This window comes from Mercenaria mercenaria, chromosome 1 (assembly GCF_021730395.1).
Source record: "Mercenaria mercenaria strain notata chromosome 1, MADL_Memer_1, whole genome shotgun sequence".
In the NCBI taxonomy this organism is placed as follows: Eukaryota; Metazoa; Mollusca; class Bivalvia; order Venerida; family Veneridae; genus Mercenaria; species Mercenaria mercenaria.
Genome location: NC_069361.1, coordinates 60075225 through 60096461, shown reverse-complemented (window position 1 = coordinate 60096461; position 21237 = coordinate 60075225). Strand labels below are relative to the sequence as shown.

The 21237-nt window shown below is 35.9% G+C and overlaps 1 protein-coding gene across 7 annotated transcripts in view; it reads right to left on the bottom strand.

Moving 5' to 3' along the window:
- Positions 1–21237, bottom strand: part of LOC123536308 (leucine-rich repeat-containing protein 74B-like) — a 68584-nt gene that overhangs the window by 24694 nt on the left and 22653 nt on the right. The window lies entirely within an intron of this gene.

Sequence of the window (21237 nt, the reverse complement as noted above, 5' to 3'; positions counted from 1 at the left end):
CGTACCCAAACCAAATTGTACCCAAAAATAAAAAGTCTAAAGACAAAATGTTCATACCTTGGAAAGTCAAATTTATCCATGTTTTATACTGCAAGTCAAAATGTACCCATGTAAATAATTTTCATTAATTTGTTAATAATTGAAAATAAATAAAGCCTTTTAAAAGGAGAAAAGCATAAACCAGAAACAATTTTCCAGATGGCTACCCATCATTTCAATTGAAAGTGTATATTATAAGTACTCCATGCAGTTTTAACATTGTGTATCATCTTCATAAAAACCATATTGGCTACGTAGCGATAAGACGTTATTTTTATCGGTGCGTTGACCGTACGTATGGTATAGCAAAGTATCGACAAGTGTCATACTTAGCTTCGGTAGGTTCTCGAGTAGGGCAAATTGGCTCGTCCTGTGACTTATTCCTTACAACGGTATGCTCATAGAACCACTCGATTAATCGGCCGTCGTTGCAAATCTGCGTCGGACACCGGACAACTGCCACTTTTAAGGTATTTAGGGTCTATTTATCTACGTGAAGGTATCTTGATCAAAATACCTGATCGTAAAGCACTTTAACTAACACTTAAAAATAGGTTAAATTCATAACTTTCACATAACAATCGTGCGCGTCGCTTTACATTGTTAGGCCGCAGGCGATATAAGGTTAAGGGGACGCATATTGCTACATTCACAGTTCATACAGAAATGCGGAAGGGGTGCATATTCAAGAAATCGATGGTGGGAAAATAAAAAACATATTCCTAAACTGATATAATACTGATGGACACCTGTAATATTCAGTATTTTGTGGATAAGGATGTGGTACTATGAATGTAACAGGAAAACAGAGGTCTTTGTGAAAGTACATTCAACACAAAATATTAAGCTTTTGTATAAGGAAAAAACAGGTTTTTTACAATAACAGTGTTCCAAATAATGTTGAAGGGATGAGATTTTCTTTCTAACACACCAGGTTTGCTTAAACATGTAAAAATTTAACGCCACGTCATTTCAGCTCGGGATGGACGCCATATTTCTCATTGATAAAAATGTAAACAAAAAAAATCAGAGTGGGATTAGCATTGCAAGGGCATAACATGACATTCTACACAATGAATACCTTAGAACAGATATCTAAGATGCTACACAGGTCAGGCGGGTTAAATGCATAATGGCGATCACTTGAAATTCATCTTGAAAAGGTGGTTAATTTTAGTTTATTTACATGTTTTTTAATTTTCCCACGACTTCTCGGCGATTCACTGCAAATGTATTACTGCGCCGGACGAAAGGTAACTCTAATAAACAACGGGAGACAACTTAGGTGTCAGCACGTGTACGATTTTTAAAAAAAAACATGTCGACGATTATAATTTCTTATCAAATAATGAATCCTATTCAGATATTCGTCCTTAATATTAGAAAATTATTAATTTCTGTGGACATTTTTCAAAAAATATTACTTACATTGGACTACTTTGCGCATCAAACTGGTTTCCGCTTCAGTTGTGAGGCACTTCCGTTATACTTTTTGACAACAATAACAAAACACAAAATGAATCAATAAAGTCACTTATAAACCGACTGCTACTTAAATCAGTGTAAGTAAAGTTGTTGTTACAACATTATACATGTTCGTTACGTTATGAGATAAAGTTTATCTTGAACAGCATAATCCATTAATTACGTTTAGATGATATTGCATTTACAACTTATTTGACCCCATTTTTTTACGTGAATGACAGCATTCTCGTGCAACTCGTGCAAACAGAGTTATGAAAAGTATGGTGGAGAATTCAAGGACAAATTATAAATGACATTAAAGTGAGGATAACTGTATATTCGTCCAGTTTTGATCATTGACATGCCTGCTGTGTATTAGTAACTTTTGTGAACAAGATTAGAATGTTACTTTTGCACATATACACATTGATTGGACCTCTCAACCAAATTTCATACCTTATTTTAGGGATTTTTAAGACAATACATTTTCAAAAGTTTGTTGAATGTGTTTTGATATTTAAGTGCATTGTAGTTCATGAATACCAAGTTAAGAATTAATAATGGCAACATTTCTAGGCCCTTATTGTAAGCCACTAGACTTCTGTAACGATAAATGTTTAATGTATTAAGGGGAATATACTCTTTTAGTTTTGGAATGTGGCATTCCTTGACCACCGTATCTTTTCTTATGCACTACTTTGTAAACAAACTAAATAATGTGTTTTAGCTTACATATGCGAAATGAAAAGCAAGACAGTGACCATATTTCACATTCTTTCTCTAAATTAGAATCTGTAGGACATTGATAAATGTTTGGACAAGGTGAAGCACTATTATTTTCGCACCAAAAAGTCTTAATTGTTGACTTTGAATGTACACAATAAGTCTTATGTAATTCAACAATAACTTTCTTCTTTCAGTTTTCTCATTTTTATTTTAGTGAGCAATCATTTGTGTACTTATAATAGTTGAAACAGTATCCATTTCATGTACCAAAACCTTGTACTTTTTTGCAGGTAAATTTTATCATACCCCACCCACTTTTTTCTAATTTCAAAGTATGCGTCCCCTTAACTGATCGTGTAGGTACAATAGGATTAACTAACACCGCTGCACTTTACTGTTAGCGTAGATAAATTATAAGGTTTATACTGACTTATAGTCAGTATCTATGACATAGTGTACAATATAGAAAATTGACGATTTGACATATATTGTACATTTATAAACAAGCTAATTAATTAGGCAATTAGTGCATACAATAAATAATTGCATAGAGTGATAATATATATATATTATAGAATATTACGGATAGGCAAAACATTCAATAAAAACAAATTAATTAAAGCAGACGATTTTGGCAGATAAAACTTAACGGCTTAATTCATAAATTCTGTATAAGAATATATTCGTAAATCTAAATTAGATACTTAATAGGAATAAATTAAATTAATCAAGCAAACATAAAAACAATGGGTAAATCTTCAGGGAAAAAATCCAAGTCACCTGGGGGATCACCCGGTACAACCCCCATAGTAAAGGTCAAGGGGACAGCTAGAAAGCTGCTGTGTGCCGACTTCGCCACGGCGGGCGGCTCGACACCAGTCAGTAGCATGCAATCCCTGGGGAAGGTAACGGGGAAGAAAAGAATGAGAGAAACATCTCTCAACTCTTCTTCAGGAAGTCCTGCAAACAAGGCCCAGGCAATCTCGGACTCGGCTGACGGATCTCTGGAGCTGTCTGCCACTAGGTTACACCCTCTGAGTAACGTGACATATCCTGTCCCTAGTCCGGTAGCCAACCCTAATGACATGGACTCAAGTTTAAGTCCTGGGAGGCTCACTATTGAAAGTGATCCGCCAACACCACCTGGTGAATGCCACACCGGTGTACCGTCACCCAAGTGTGATGGTTACATCGAAACACCCCCGATCCCTAGCCTACCAAGGTTAAACCCAATGCAGGACCAAGACCCTGTCTCATCTAATGAGACAGAAGCACCACCGTGTACAACAGGCCAAGTCCACCCTGGTGCACCGGCACTAGACGATGTCAACTTTCCAGAGCTTGGCATCCCAGTTACACCAGCCACTCCATCATTGCCACGGCTAATAAACAATGCCGATCAACACCAGGGTGAACAGGTCCCACCATATACCGGTGCACCACCCTGTACCACCGGCGCCAATAGTGAGCAGTCGACAAACATGTCGGTGCAAGGCACATGGGAGATTAAGAGCTCTAAGAGATCAAAGGGAGCATCGCCAGCGGCCAACACAGCCACTCTGTGCTTTGTGGCAATGACGCTGCGTACAGTGTCATGTGTGTTCCCGAAGCAGAGGATACAAGAGATATCCTCGGCTTTCATAGCTTATGTGGGCGGATCATTTGTCAAGGACCCATCCACCGAGGGGGGTGTCCCACTTTAATGATTTGTAAAGACAAATTGGACCTGGCCAAGCAATTCACTTATCAAAAATTTGACTTCGTTCTAGAGCCACTAAACACAGACAAACGCTCTAGTCCGAATAAGAATATAGAGTCTAAAGGGGTCATTTACATTAAGGACATCAACTATAATGATAATGTTAACACATTCGCACAAGAGAACAACATAAAAGTCTACCACCGGGGATATGAGATAGGCAATGGAAGAAAGGTGCCTTCATCAACTATAAAACTCACATTTAGTTCTAAAAAAGCACCACTGAAGGTGAAACTAAATGATGGCACCCAAGTACCAGTATATCCCTCCTTGTTATCTCCCCTAAGGTGTAACAAATGCCAAAAGCACGGACACTCAGCAAACAAATGTACAGGGAAAACCATTTGCCCACATTGTGCAGGCCCACACTCACACTATGAATGCCAATACCGGAACATTATAAAATGCGCAAATTGCAATGGTCTACATAGTGCAGCATACAAAGGGTGCTTAGCATACACTAACTACCTGTAGAACATTGACAAGAAAAACAATGCAATCAAAACTGAATACGAGGTCAGAATGAGAAATGCTGGCCTTGCACCCGCACAGACAACAAACATCAACACTCAAACACAAACACTACACAACAATCATGAATATATACATAAGACTAAGGTTATGGAAATCATTAAAAACATAGCACCTAAGATACAAGGTCAAAAAATAAATGACCATATACTGGAACAAATGGTCGACGAAGCCATTTCACAGGGCAACATCACACCAGAGCAGCAGGAAGAAACACAACCCTCGGGGACAGGGAAAACCCCTACCCCACTGTCACAAATTGATATACGGGCCTTATTTTATCTGTAGTGTAAAGGCAGGTATTGCATCATCTTTTTGTAAATTTTTTAGTTATTGAGGTAAATGTCAGATTTCACGTATGAAATACCTCTAATGTTTTTCTGTATTTCATAACTTAAATTTCTATGTAAATTTCATTAAATTCGGTTCAGTAATAAGAAAGTTGATATTTTATAAACTTCAATAATTTATGTTTTTATCCCCAAAACCACTATAACGGGCCTTAAATTGTCAATTTCAGTCCGCGCCAAAGTAGTCAGATTTCCCGGCTATATCGTGAATCCCGTGAAAATAGAAATAGTCAGAGCTCACGACTTAGCCGTGAGTCCCATGAAATTTAGTATTTGGCGGGACATCACCCTTTAAATAGACTGGACTAGATATGCCTTGCACACACCACCTTCCGACATTATAGACGAATCTATGTCTGATTATTTTTTCTTGCTAGAAATTTATGCTCGATCGAGGCAAGAAATTTATTTGTTAGATTTTTGTATGACTTTTGCATTACGATTTTTATTTGGTAAATTTTTGTGCATTCTAGAGAATTCTGTAACATTTACTTTTCGGCATATGATTTTAGCTAGTTTTGGTATGTCAGGATAATTTATTAAATTTTTCAGACTTTTGTAAATTATTTCGAAAGAGGAATCTAAAATGTTTCGTTTATATAAGATGTAAAATTTGTACTGAAATTTGTAACATGATATTTATAAAGTACTCTGTTTCAAAAACATATGTCAAACATTTCGTTGTTATGGAACGCCATTACTGCCTTGTATTTTTATGTGGCAAGCCTAGTACTATGCATGTAATATATTATTGTAATATGAAATTGTGTTCTAGTCTATTGCATATACATACAATGTCCGTTTTAGTGTATGGCATTAGATATTATATGGATGCCAACTATGATATAACGTTTGATTTATATTGAATTTTGTTAATTTGTAGTTGTAAATAATAGCTACAGTTTGTCATTTCCGTATCTATGTTTCATCATAAACTTTTCATATCTTTTTCATACTTCAATGTTAGACTTTTAAGTAATTAATTTTTGTAATAATGGAAGTAATTAGTGACGTATTTTAATCACGTGACGTCTGAACTTTGTAGCACATATATTTTGTATAAGTAGCTCCTATTATTTATGGGAGCCTACGGAGGTATGGTGTACCCAAAGGAGCAGTTTTATGCCCTGACTTATTTGTTTTGCTATGGTGCTTACCATATGTTATATATTTTAGCTTCTTCCGCCAGACGATTTTACCTGGTGATGTCATAACCCGGAAGTACAATGCCCGACGTTCACTTGTCTTCACCCGCCTGGATGTGATTTTCCCAGCGCAGAGCTTTCGTCCCATGGTTGTACCGTAAACCGCAAAGACTATGATTTTTGTTATCCTCTGAAGTCAGCTCAGGGATGCAATCACCTACCACCATAGGGAGCCAATACGGAATCAACGTATTCACGGTTTAAAGGGACTTGATTTAAAGATACGTTTATATGCTGTTTGTGCTACTTAAAGTTCGCAATTAAATTAAAGAACTGTGCCACGTCACATAGGAAAGGAACTTTGATTTTTTTTCTTTCTTATAAACAGATTTTTTTTCATATCATCTATTCATTGTTAATAATCATCTTATGTAAATAAATTTGTAAATATTGTAAAGGGTGTTGATTTGTTCTGATGGTTACTGTCGCCGGTACGGCCTTTCCTGTCACACCCACCCACTTCTTCACATACAGGCAGTGCACCCAGATACCATAACAGAAGGTTAACTGGACCCCGCCAACACAATAGGGTAAACAGACATGCAAGGCCACATGGTACAATGGGTCGCAGACGCCCTCGGTGGGTCCCTCACCACCCCCCACCACCACCCCAGTGGTATGCCGGATATGGTCCCTATTAGGTGACATCAGATCTAAATTCCTGTAAATTAATTAACAATAACCCCATACAATTAATTAATTAATAATGTCCGGTGTAGATTCCAAGACGGCATGTAATCGTAATTTTAATATAATGTCTTGGAACGCCCGGGGGTTTGCAGGGAACAAAAATACAAAGGTCACCGAATTAAACAGCTTCCTTAAGTCATCCACAGATACAATAGATGCTGTGTGTATTCAGGAAGCGTTTAGATATGGTAAAAAAATAACACCACCAAAGCTTTATGACTATGAAATTGCCACATATCAAAAACGCACAGATCAAGAAGGAGGCGGTACAATAATATATGTCAAACAGGGCATCAAATTCACAGTCGAAAGATCAATAATTCACAATGAATATGAAATTAACGGCATAACTATATATGGTCACAGCAAAAACAATTTATAATTGTTATGTAGCATATGAAAAACATAACACCGAAGAACACTATCAAAAATGTTCTCTAACATACGAAACCACTCAGTAATTCTGGGAGATTTCAACATTAAAAACCCACTCTGGAATCCCCCGGGCGATCCAAGGTGTGACTCGGCCTCTGAGACTATGTTAAATCTATTATCACAGAAAAATCTAGTTGTATTAAATGATGGAAATATAACAAGGCTAAGTGATTTACCAAATCAAAAACACTCAGCAATAGATTTGGCAATAGTTTCTCATACTTTGGCACAATATGCATTCTTTGGAGTTATCAATAATACTTTTGGCAGTGACCATTTTCCAATATTGCTGGGATTAGAATTTTCAATAAAAACAGAGGCGATTCATACCAGCCGCAAATATAAGATAGGTAAAGCAGACTGGGACCAATATCATGACTTCGCAATCAGGCATTTCCATTATAACACTGAGGGCAAGACAGTGGATGAAAATCACACACAATTTATAAATGATATCTATAGTATTAGTAAAAAGAGTATACCAATGGCCAAAGGCAAGAACAGCAGGAAAAAGGTTATACCCTGGTGGACTGAGGATTGCGCAAATGCATTAAACAAAGGGAGAATGCTAGGAAAAATTATAGCAGAAATAAGAATGATGAAAATCTTCAAAAATACAGGTCACTCCGCAATAAGGCTGTAGAGATCATTAAAAAAGCAAAACGCACCAGTCTTGAAAAGTACATAACGCAAATAAACCACAAAACAACATCAAAAGAAGTATGGGACGTTGTCAATAAATTTAGAGGCAAATCATCTAGCTCTATTGGTACACTTCTGAACGACAACGATCCGGTGGTTATGGAAAAAGATAAGGCAAATTTTCTAGTGCAACACTAAGAAAATCAGCAGTAATGACAATTACAGTGCTGAATTTTTGGCAAATAAACAATATAAAGAGCAAGAACACGATCTCTACAATGAAAATAACACAGCCCCACATGACATTATATTGAGTATAATAAACCATTCTCCCTCCTTGAATTAAACATGGCCCTTGATCAATGTAATAGTTCTGCCCCAGGCGAAGATGCGATCCATTATGATATGATCAAAAATTTACAAATACATGCCAAAGAAAAACTCTTAAAGCTATACAATCAGTCTTGGAAAGAAGGCTCTACCCCAGAAAGCTAGGGCGAGGCCATTATAGTACCAATACTTAAGCCCAATAAGGAAAAAACAAACCCTGCTTCGTACCGCCCCATCTCCCTAACGTCAATCCTCACCAAGGTCATGCAAAAATGATAAAACCAAGACTGGAAACTTATATTGAAAATAATAATCTGTTCTCCCCATATCAGTCAGGATGTAGGAAAGCCCATTCGTGCGAAGATTACCTCCTTCGCTTCGAATCAGACTGTAATGGCCCATCGAAAAGGTTATTACCTACTAGGCATATTTTTAGATGTAAGTAATGCATTTGATAGGCATTGGAATAAAGGGTCTCTCTTGAATTTAATGTCTCTAGGCATTAAGGGGAGAATGCTTACATGGATCGCTAATTTCCTGGAAGGCAGAAAAATTAAGGTAAAGGTCAATGGCCAATTGTCAGATACAGTGGAACCTGACAATGGCACACCCCAGGGAAGTGTGATTAGTCCACTGATCTTTAATCTCATCATGAACACTCTAAACACGGCTATAGATGCACACAACAAGCAGTCCCCTCCCGGTGACCGGACCGAACTTGCCCAATTTGTAGATGATGGAGCCACATGGGTAACATCACCAAACCCCCATAGTACATTACTAAAAGGTCAAAAGGTCCTTGAGGTAATAGAAAAATGGAGTAATGAATGGGGATTCACCATCAACCCTAATAAAACACAAGTGCTAATGGTGTGCCGGCAACCATATCTTAAGGTCCTAGCAAAATCGAATAATTAAAGTAACGCCGGAACTTAAATTATGTGTTTAAACCCTTGAAATAGCACCGACCGCCAAATTCTTAGGAATGTATTTTGATCAATATTTAACGTGGCACCATCATATAAATAATCTAGTTAATAGGTGTGAAAAAGATATTAACCTCTTGAGACTAATATCAGGAACAAACTGGGGAGCTAATAAGAAAACTAAACTCCTGTTATATAACTCCTTAATTATAAGCAAAATTAATTATGGTAGCACAGCATATGCGTCAGCCTGCAAATCACAATTAAAAAGGCTAGATGTAATACAAAGTAAGGCCCTAAGAGTAGTAACTGGAGCATATAAAACAACAAATAAAATGGCAGTACTAGTAGAAACGGCCCAGCTACCATTAGATATAACAAGAGAGGTCAATATGCTCAAATATTGGGCCAGATCAAGCCGCCTAGGTGAAAATCTGCCCATAAATAATACAATCAAAGCACTGAAAGAATGCCCCAGTACCATCGAAAGGGTTAGAAACGGTCACACTGGTAGGAAAGAGCTTAGAACACAGCCGTACACTCGAGAGGTTAATAGGTTACTAGATAAATATCAATTAAATGAAGTAAATGTACAAGAGCCGGTGTTTTCATATAATGCTGGGATCATGGTCACAACCCCCGACTTAAGCCTTAAATGCTTCATTAATAAAACAGAAGATACCACCCAGGGCAAACATATAACAGAAATGCATATAATGAAGCATTATATGTCACATTACCATATATATACAGACGGTAGCAAAAATCCCAGCGAAAATAAAGCGGGCGCGGCCTTTGTTGTCTTTGATCCCTGTAGCAAAGAAATTTGCTCGTCGGCCCTCAAATTAGACCCTAGGGTCTCCATATTCATGTGTGAGGCAACAGCCATCCAACATGCACTGAAATGGATACCCGAAAACATGCCCAGAAACATAGCTATATTTACAGATAGTTTGTCTGTATTACAATCAATAAATACAGGCATGTCACAATCAAGATCTGATATAATAGTTGACATTATTCATAAAATCAGCCATCTCAGTAAAATAGGTATACATGTTTCCCTAATATGGATCCCGAGTCATGTAGGCATCATGGGAAACGAAAGGGTCGATCAACTAGCAAAGCAAAGGTCCGAAAATGGAACCCCAAAACAGGTCAAATTAGCAGTATCTGAGGTCAATAGCATAATAAAGGCCAAATCAAGGGAGTTTTTTAGACAGAGATGGCTACAACAGAAAAATGCGTTGCGCCCTCTCAGAACATCTCCCCAGTAAAATGCAAAGTTATAGCACAAACACCGGCCATGATAACATCATTACCAGATTAAGGCTGGGGCGGAACGGTCTGGGCTGGGAGAACTACTCAGATAAACATCTATGCCCACACTGTCCAGAATACGAAACATTCAACCACGTATTCTTTGACATACACAAAGAGTGTACACGAAATGCCGAACACAGATTGGAACTTGAATGTGGACTCCTGAAACTCGGGTTGGTCTGTATAGACAGAAAAACACTCCTCTTCCCTCCAAAGGAAGTCGAGCAGCAGGTCTACAGCCTCCTAATACATTTCATCACCAAAGTAGGTTACTTGAACAGAATATAAACAAAACATAAACATTACATAGGAAGGACCCGACCAAACAATGAATTTTATAACTTTGGCCTTAATTTAATATCACAAAGTACCAGGGGGTTTGAATCTCTATATGCACCCCGTCTGGGGGTACCATGTAAGGCTTAACGGCACTGGTGCGGTCAATAGAGATAATATAATCTCAGGGGAAACGTGTATAAACATGTTAAAATCCTAAACTTCGTTCAAAAGAGATGGCGTCAATAACCAGGGGGGCTGAGCTTGTATATGCACCCCGTCTGGGGGTACCATGTAAGGCTTAACGGCACTGGTGCGGTCAATACAAGCGATATATCCTCAGGGTGAAAGGCGCTATCTATTAAAGTTGCTAGGGTCGGGCCACAACTATGAACAGCTAGAAATAAATTCAAGAACAACATAGTAACAGGAGCCGACTGTATATGAAGCATATCAAAAATAAGCCCGAAAGAGGTTTTAACATTATAATTTATATTATAGTACTTTATTTTTAGTTTGTTAAAATGTATATATACATATGTTATTTTTATTGTTCTATATAATAATCAAAAGGCCAAATATTCTCTTAGCAACCAGTATCTTTTAAATTGTTCTGATTTTAAACATATACGTAATTTTAAGCCATAACTAGGCTAATTTTAGACAATGATTTTAAAACTAGGAGACACATCCTTGCAAACACTTTACATTTCGGCAAGGATGGTCACCTGTTTTTACTAAATTAGTTTTAAATATATTTTTATAACTTAATTTTATTAAAAACTTTAGGCAAAATAAAAATCAGAAATAACAGTCTTTGTGTTTTCGTCTTTCGGCAAAGGCCGACTCTGATTTTATCAAAATTTTATCAAATTTTAGCTAGCTTTTTAACCAACTTTTATTCAGTTTTAACTTTTTTATACAAATTCTATAATAACAGTAATAAAATCATGAAAACATAAGCAACCAATATCAAATAAAGCTATTAAAATAAATTAAAGTAATGGTCAGCAATGTATATATGTGATAGGGACCTATGGTGGCATGCATAAGCATGACCCAGTCCGAGAAAGACGCCACCACAGGAAAATCCAATAGTGATGATGATCCGGAAACATACAGACGTCGACACACAACGGTAAACAAACAACAGGTAAACAGGTAAATTTTGAGTAAAAATTCTTACGCGTAATTTAGGCGACGGGTACACAGGATTCACGTGTAAAACACTTATTAATGCATAGTTTACCTTCAAATTTGCAGAATCGCTAAAGAACGCATATAGCTATATTGCTAGAGCATTTTTAGGAAGATAATATCATTAAAATAAGCAAAATCACATAGAAACGGTCGAATTTTGATTAAAACAACCGCAGAATTTCATACAGCGCGATCGTATATATCTTTTACATGCAATATGTAAAGTAAGTAATACCGAAATAATCATTAAATTTAGACTTTGGGCTATAAAGTGCAAAAAACAGAACTGAAAAACATTAAAAGATGACAAAATGACAGCAATTTAAAAATATAGTAGAACGGTATCGGTGAAGTACATTGAATGTTTACGAGAATATAAAATAAGGCTATTTATCGATATGACACATTTATGCAGTAAGCGTGGCGCGTAATCTATAAATAACCCGTGTACTGTCAACAATCGGACGTATATAAAGGCTATGTTTTAGATGTGTTTTTAAAGTTTTAAGGGGACGCATACTTTGAAATTAGAAAAAAGTGGGTGGGGTATTATAAAATTTACCTGCAAAAAAGTACAAGGTTTTGGTAAATGAAATGAATACTGTTTCAACTGTTATAAGTACACAAAGGATTGCTCACTAAAATAAAAATGAGAAAAACTGAAACAAGAAAGTTATTGTTGAATTACATAAGACTTCTTGTGTACATTCAAAGTCAACAATTAAGACTTTTTGGTGCGAAAATAATAGTGCTTCACTTCGTCCAAACATTTATCAATGTCCTACAGATTCTAATTTAAAGAAAGAATGTGAAATAAGTTCACTGTCTTGCTTTTCATTTGGCATATGTGAGCTAAAACACATTATTTAGTTTGTTTACAAAGTAGTGCATAAGAAAAGATACGGTGGTCAAGGAATGCCACATTACAAAACTAAAAGAGTATATTCCCCTTAATACATTAAACATTTATCATTACAGAAGTCTAGTGGCTTACAATAAAGGCCTAGAAATGTTGCCATTATTAATTTTTAACTTGGTATTCATGAACTGCAATGCACTTAAATATCAAAACACATTCAACAAACTTTTGAAAATGTATTGTCTTAAAAATCCCTAAAATAAGGTATGAAATTTGGTTGAGAGGTCCAATCAATGTGTATATGTGCAAAAGCAACATTCTAATCTTGTTCACAAAAGTTACTAATACACAGCAGGAATGTCAATGATCAAAACTGGACGAATATACAGTTATCCTCATTTTAATGTCATTTATAATTTGTCCTTGAATTCTCCACCATACTTTTCATAACTCTGTTTGCACGAGTTGCACGAGAATGGTGTCATTCACGTAAAAAAATGGGGTCAAATAAGTTGTAAATGCAATATCATGTAAACGTAGTTAATGGATTATACAGTTCAAGATAAACTTTATCTCATAACGTAACGAACATGTATAATGTTGTAACAACAACTTTACTTACACTGATTTAAGTAGCAGTCGGTTTATAAGTGACTTTATTGATTCATTTTGTGTTTTGTTATTGTTGTCAAAAGTATAACGGAAGTGCCTCACAACTGAAGCGGAAACCAGTTTGATGCGCAAAGTAGTCCACTGTAGGTAATATTTTTTGACAAATGTCCACAGAAATTAATAATTTTCTAATATTAAAGACGAATATCTGAATAGGATTCATTATTTGATAAGAAATAATAATCATCGACATGTTTTTTTTAAAAATCGTACACGTGCTGACACCTAAGTTGTCTCCCGTTGTTTATTAGAGTTACCTTTCGTCCGGCGCAGTAATACATTTGCAGTGAATCGCCGAGAAGTCGTGGGAAAATTAAAAACCATGTAAACAAACTAAAATTAACCACCTTTTCAAGATGAATTTCAAGTGATCGACATTATGCATTTAACCCGCCTGACCTGTGTAGCATCTTAGATATCTGTTCTAAGGTATTCATTGTGTAGAATGTCATGTTATGCCCTTGCAATGCTAATCCCACACTGATTTTTTTGTTTACATTTTTTATCAATGAGAAATATGGCGTCCATCCCGAGATGAACTGACGTGGCGTTAAATTTTTACATGTTTAAGCAAACCTGGTGTGTTAGAAAGAAAATCTCATCCCTTCAACATTATTTGGAACACTGTTGTTGTAAAAAACCTGTTTTTTCCTTATACAAAAGCTTAATATTTTGTGTTGAATGTACTTTCACAAACACCTCTGTTTTCCTATTACATTCATAGTACCACATCCTTATCCACAAAATACTGAATATTACAGGTGTCCATCAGTATTATATCAGTTTAGGAATATATTTTTTATTTTCCCACCATGGATTTCTTGAATATGCACCCCTTCCGCATTGCTGTATGAACTGTGAATGTAGCAATATGCGTCCCCTTAAAGTTTTTAAAGTTTTAATATTAAGGGGACGCATACTTTGAAATTAGAAAAAAGTGGGTGGGGTATGATAAAATTTACCTGCAAAAAAGTACAAGGTTTTGGTACATGAAATGGATACTGTTTCAACTGTTATAAGTAGACAAAGGATTGCTCACTAAAATAAAAATGAGAAAACTGAAACAAGAAAGTTATTGTTGAATTACATAAGACTTCTTGTGTACATTCAAAGTCAACAATTAAGACTTTTTGGTGCGAAAATAATAGTGCTTCACCTTGTCCAAACATTTATCAATGTCCTACAGATTCTAATTTAAAGAAAGAATGTGAAATTTGGTCACTGTCTTGCTTTTCATTTCGCATATGTAAGCTAAAACACATTATTTAGTTTGTTTACAAAGTAGTGCATAAGAAAAGATACGGTGGTCAAGGAATGCCACATTCCAAAACTAAAAAGAGTATATTCCCCTTAATACATTAAACATTTATCGTTACAGAAGTCTAGTGGCTTACAATAAGGGCCTAGAAATGTTGCCATTATTAATTTTTAACTTGGTATTCATGAACTACAATGCACTTAAATATCAAAACACATTCAACAAACTTTTGAAAATGTATTGTCTTAAAAATCCCTAAAATAAGGTATGAAATTTGGTTGAGAGGTCCAATCAATGTGTATATGTGCAAAAGTAACATTCTAATCTTGTTCACAAAAGTTACTAATACACAGCAGGCATGTCAATGATCAAAACTGGACGAATATACAGTTATCCTCACTTTAATGTCATTTATAATTTGTCCTTGAATTCTCCACCATACTTTTCATAATTCTGTTTGCACGAGTTGCACGAGAATGCTGTCATTCACGTAAAAAAATGGGGTCAAATAAGTTGTAAATGCAATATCATCTAAACGTAATTAATGGATTATGCAGTTCAAGATAAACTTTATCTCATAACGTAACGAACATGTATAATGTTGTAACAACAACTTTACTTACACTGATTTAAGTAGCAGTCGGTTTATAAGTGACTTTATTGATTCATTTTATGTTTTGTTATTGTTGTCAAAAAGTATAACGGAAGTGCCTCACAACTGAAGCGGAAACCAGTTTGATGCGCAAAGTAGTCCAATGTAAGTATATATTTTTGACAAATGTCCACAGAAATTAATAATTTTCTAATATTAAAGACGAATATCTGAATAGGATTCATTATTTGATAAGAAATTATAATCATCGACATGTTTTTTTAAAAATCGTACACGTGCTGACACCTAAGTTGTCTCCCGTTGTTTATTAGAGTTACCTTTCGTCCGGCGCAGTAATACATTTGCAGTGAATCGCCGAGAAGTCGTGGGAAAATTAAAAACCATGTAAATAAACTAAAATTAACCACCTTTTCAAGATGAATTTCAAGTGATCGCCATTATGCATTTAACCCGCCTGACCTGTGTAGCATCTTAGATATCTGTTCTAAGGTATTCATTGTGTAGAATGTCATGTTATGCCCTTGCAATGCTAATCCCACTCTGATTTTTTTTGTTTACATTTTTATCAATGAGAAATATGGCGTCCATCCCGAGCTGAAATGACATGGCGTTAAATTTTTACATGTTTAAGCAAACCTGGTGTGTTAGAAAGAAAATCTCATCCCTTCAACATTATTTGGAACACTGTTATTGTAAAAAACCTTTTTTTTCCTTATACAAAAGCTTAATATTTTGTGTTGAATGTACTTTCACAAAGACCTCTGTTTTCCTATTACATTCATAGTACCACATCCTTATCCACAAAATACTGAATATTACAGGTGTCCATCAGTATTATATCAGTTTAAGAATATTTTTTTATTTTCCCACCATCGATTTCTTGAATATGCACCACTTCCGCATTTCTGTATGAACTGTGAATGTAGCAATATGCGTCCCCTTAATAAAATAAAGCTTAAGAGTATAGATGTAGTTCATGGTCAGTGGCAGTTTTTCTCAGGCGTTTCATGAGTGTAAGTAAGGTAATCGCGGCTCTTACCCTGGATGACAAAATTTAATAAATTTAAATATATATTTCATAATCTATTTATTATTTTGGAAATTTAGACACAATTTAGGGGGGTATAACATTTAAAAACATTACAATAACAATAAATACTCCAGCCAAGACCCAGACATGTTCCAAAACTAACACCCGGGCCTTGAATTAAGGCCCCTTTTTAATTATATCATATGAATCTAATTCTTTGGAATCGATCCTGGCGCCGACCAGTATCTGGCAACGGGTCTCAAAATTCAAATCTCGCTGGGCCTACGATTGATTAGTTAGACTGGAAACAGTCATAACTACGCAGCGCAGCGTAAACAAATAAAAATGAATAAAACAAAACAAAACAAAACAAAACAACATTGTGTATAATCTTCGTTTTCACTGTTAAATTATCATGATTATGGTGACTTCCTTTTTCAACATTTTTTGGTATTAAATCAATAACGTTATTTTGTCAAATACATGATCTATGGTTCTGCACAACTTCAATCAAGTAAACTACAATAAAAAGTGTTTTGTATGTGTATTTAACGGAATAAATTGCAACATGGAGTTCCAAAAGGGCATGTAGGACCCCCAAATGTAAAAATGGTAACAAACGTAAAATAATTTTACCGTATATGTAAAAACTTTCTACAAATGTAAAACAGAGTTGTTACAAATGTAAAAACGTTGCTGGTGACATATGTAAAAAATCATCACAAATGTAAAAACAAAATTTTGGTCACATATGTAAAATCAGTTTCCTACAAATGTAAAACATAATTTTCGCAGTCACCCTGTGATTGCATCTGTATGAAATAGTTACGCCTTCATGGCCAGACTTAACCCGCCCGCCTAGCTCAGTAGGGAGAGAGTCGGTCTACGGATCGCTGGGTCGCGAGGTCGATCCTCGGGCGGGGCGTATGTTCTCCGTGACGATTTGATAAAAGACACTGTCTGAAATCATTCGTCCTCCACCTCTGATAATTCATGTGGGGAAGTTGGCAGTTACTTGCGGAGAACAGGTTTGTACTGGTACATAATCCAGGAACACTGGTTAGGTTAACTGCCCGCCGTTACATGACTGAAATACTGTTGAAAAACGGCCTTAAACCCAAAACAAACAAATCATAGCCGGACTGTTCTACACAGTGATATGTGTTCTCGGAGCGTGAGGGGTATATACGAGTAAAAACTATATATCACATATATATGCGCGCGTGTGTGTGTGAAGTAATGGGATTGTCCGTCCCTCAGTTTAATATGTATTATCTAGTCCTGCTCCTTTCAAGTTGAGGGTTTTGACGGGATAGAGTGGCAGATGTACATAAATTTGGATTTCTTTAAAAAAAGATACCTAGCAAGTCTCAAATATCGTAGTTACACATATACATTTATTTGTAAAAAGATAAAAGAACCTTGATGTTTAATGGCGTAGATTACACGTGCCTGTATGGAAACACGCAAGAAAGAAAACACTTTGTAAGCGTTGAACTATTTTCAAATCAAACAGTCTGTAACAGTATGGTTTTATTAATACGGAAACTTCATTTGTGTAATCTGATGTTACTAGTAGTATCTGTCTGACATTATTAAAGCCCTGCTCCCGTTTTACCTTTTAACCTTGAATTGTCACTGAAAAAGCATGAAAATCCTGACTATGAACAGTGACGCCTGTCAAATTAGATTCTACCTTATATAAAATTCTATTTGAAATACCTGTGGTTTTGCGTGCTAAAGTGTGTGGCACGTGGCCGTTAACTATTACCTATTGTAATCATGGGTTGCATACACAAAAAAAGAATTTGAATAGCCGGGGAGCTGGGCTTTAAAAGACCTGTTTGGCTCACTTCGCATAACAATGGAACATGTTGTCGCAAAATGGTCGCATACCGTTCAGTACTGTAAACTAATCATAGGTTTCTCGTTTTTATGTGTTAACGGTATCAATCAGGTTTTTAAAGACATGTTTCAGCTCACTTCGCATGACAAAAGAAAATTGTCGCATACCAAAGATCATACGGTAAGCTAGTGGTCTATGGCGAAGCACGAAGTTGTCGCTTTTTTTGTGTTCTACTTCTGTGTACAAGCGTAGGATTACGGGGGCCGTATTCACAAAAGGGCTAAGACTAATAATTTGACTTAAGTCTTACTAAGTCTCATAATATCGACTTAAGCTTATTCATCAAATGTCTTAGAAAAAAAACTAAGTCCAAAATTTGAGTCGATTTTAGGACTGGTAGTTACCTGTCTTAAGTCAAACTTAAGTATGGTGGCTGCTAGCTGCCACCAGTGTCAAAAAGAATACTCTGTTTGAAAAATCTTGTCTCTTCTTAAGACCATCCTAACAACACAACTAAAAATAGTTCCAAGCTTTCTAGGTAAACAATTATCTACACAACGTGCATAATTTGAAAAACTACAATATATGCCTTAATACCATTTTTAATGTAAATTCGGCGACTAAAATCAATACAAACTGAGGTAAACGTTTTAATTAAAACAACAACGTGTATGAATACAAATATGCAAATTTATGGTCACGTGAATAAACGATGACCTCATGTCACCTGAACTGGAGCGATGGTATTGATTAGCTATTGCATAGTACTGCCCCAGAGGTCACGCAGCTTATAACGTTGAAAAAGGTAGCTTATGTATATAGAAACCTAGCCTGGGAATCCAGACTGACAATTCAAAAATGTTTCCTAACCACAGTGTCACATGTATAACTTCCGAAATTTAAGGCTTTATTTTGATAAAGAACAATGACTTCTGATAGCAACAATCCGCGGCTAAAAATAGAAACGGAATTTCAACGGAAAAGTTTCCAAACATTTCCGGTCCATAGACAATACCAGTTTGTACTGCTGATAGCTTTTCTAGCAAGTTGTAATACTTTTCAAATATGCCAGAACAAACTTAAATTTCGTCATAGCTATCAAATTGTAAGATATTATATTAATGCAACCCTAGTGATCTAAGAATATTACTGAATTTTCGACCGCATTGTCTCGTTTTCGTTTCAAGCACGCAAAAATATGACCGCATGTTGATTAGGCTATTTATAGAAAATCGATAATCAGCAGTGATATGGATTTCCTCAGGCGTTGATACTGCCAATTAACACTAATTAGCGCAAATTTAGTGAGATGATTTATGAACAGAATAGTACTTTATTGATATAACTTGAACATGTACAGTTCATCGTTATATCAAGAACAAAATATACTAAAACATGCTTACAATACGAGAGTGAACAAAAATGAAAGAACATTCAGTTAAAATTCATTCGATATTGTTTGCAATGTGACCTGCCGTGAGAATCAAAGACATGTATGTTTTCTAAATAATATTCCCTCACGGATAATCTTCCTTCAGCAAATGTACAATATAAGATACTATATGTATGTATAGATACACATGTATTCGGTATAATTTCGTCAGACAAAACACGAATTATCAACGTGGAAACCCACAGGTCGCCCAAGCTGAGAAGTGTTTCAAGCTCGCTTTGACTAAGTGGTGCTACTATATCACGATTTCATCAACTTGTAAGCCCATGAAAGTGGGCGCAGCGATGATACTAATACTCGCCTTTTTGAAAAGGCAATGTGTCAGACTGTAGCAGGTCGTCGGATAACAGATTTGACCAACTTAAAAATTGAATTGTTTCAAGACAGATTCTGCTCACTTCAGCTAAATTCATTCGAGTCGCACCATGAGAAAAACAACATAGTGCATTTGTGACCAGCATGGGCCCAAATCAAACTGCGGATCCATACACCACTCTGGTCAGAATCCTTGCTGTTCGCTAACACACTATGCTGGTTTTCTCATGTAGCGTCTCAATATATCTGGATACAAATATATGTATAAAAAGTAAAACGGTTTCGTTTCGCCAGTTACATATTTTCGACTTTTTTCTCGGTCTGACTAAAGTTGTAAGTTTGTCTGACTTAATGTCCAGCATTTTTGCCAAGGAGTGATAATTAATGCACCTCTAAAATACACTAGCTGCAGACCTGACATTCTGAGGTGCATCTGTGGTGCATGTTTTTGTTGTTTTCTTTCACAAAAGTCTCATGAAAATCACAGCTATCTGATACGGACTAAATCAGTGTGTATAATAATTCATAACAGACACTGCCCAAAAGCTTTAAAAAGAAATCTTAAAAGCTGAATGATTTGGAGAAAAAGCTTATATTATTTATTCATAGTAAAACATTTTCGATGTAATTTATGTTGTCGTTTTCCTCACAAATAATCAAAACTATTCGTTAAAGACTGAATCAGTGTGTAAGTAAACGATGACTGGCAGTGAAATAGGATTAATTTTGAAACCAAAGCCGAATATTAAAAAAATGCAAAAAAAGTTCTTATAGTTTATATTAACAATTCCTCAGTTGTCACTTTCTTTGTAATATTTTAAACATTGATTAGCAGCCACCATCAGCGCTTTGAGCGCTTTGATTACATTTGGGGGTCCTACAGGGCATTTCAGCAAATTCACTACCTGTACCTTTTCTTTTTCTCCACACAATATCAGCTCATATGGCGACTTTACAGTTTTAATGGTGGAGGAAGACCAAGGTGCCCCTCCGTGCATTATTTCATTACAGGCGGGTACCTGAGTAGAACCATCGACCTTCCGTAAGCTTGCTGGATAGCTTCCTCACATGAGGAATTCAACGCCCCGAGTGAGGCTCGACCCCTCATCTTTTACCTTAACCACTTGGCCACGGAGGCCCCCTATATATAACTTTGCCTTAGGCTGAATATTCAGGTGTTTTATTCTTTCCTAACAAATCTTTTCATTAAGTTTTGTTGTTTCCTTAGGATATATTTTTTCAAGAAACATCTAAACATACCGGTAGTTGCAACTGTAGTTATTTCAGTATTATTT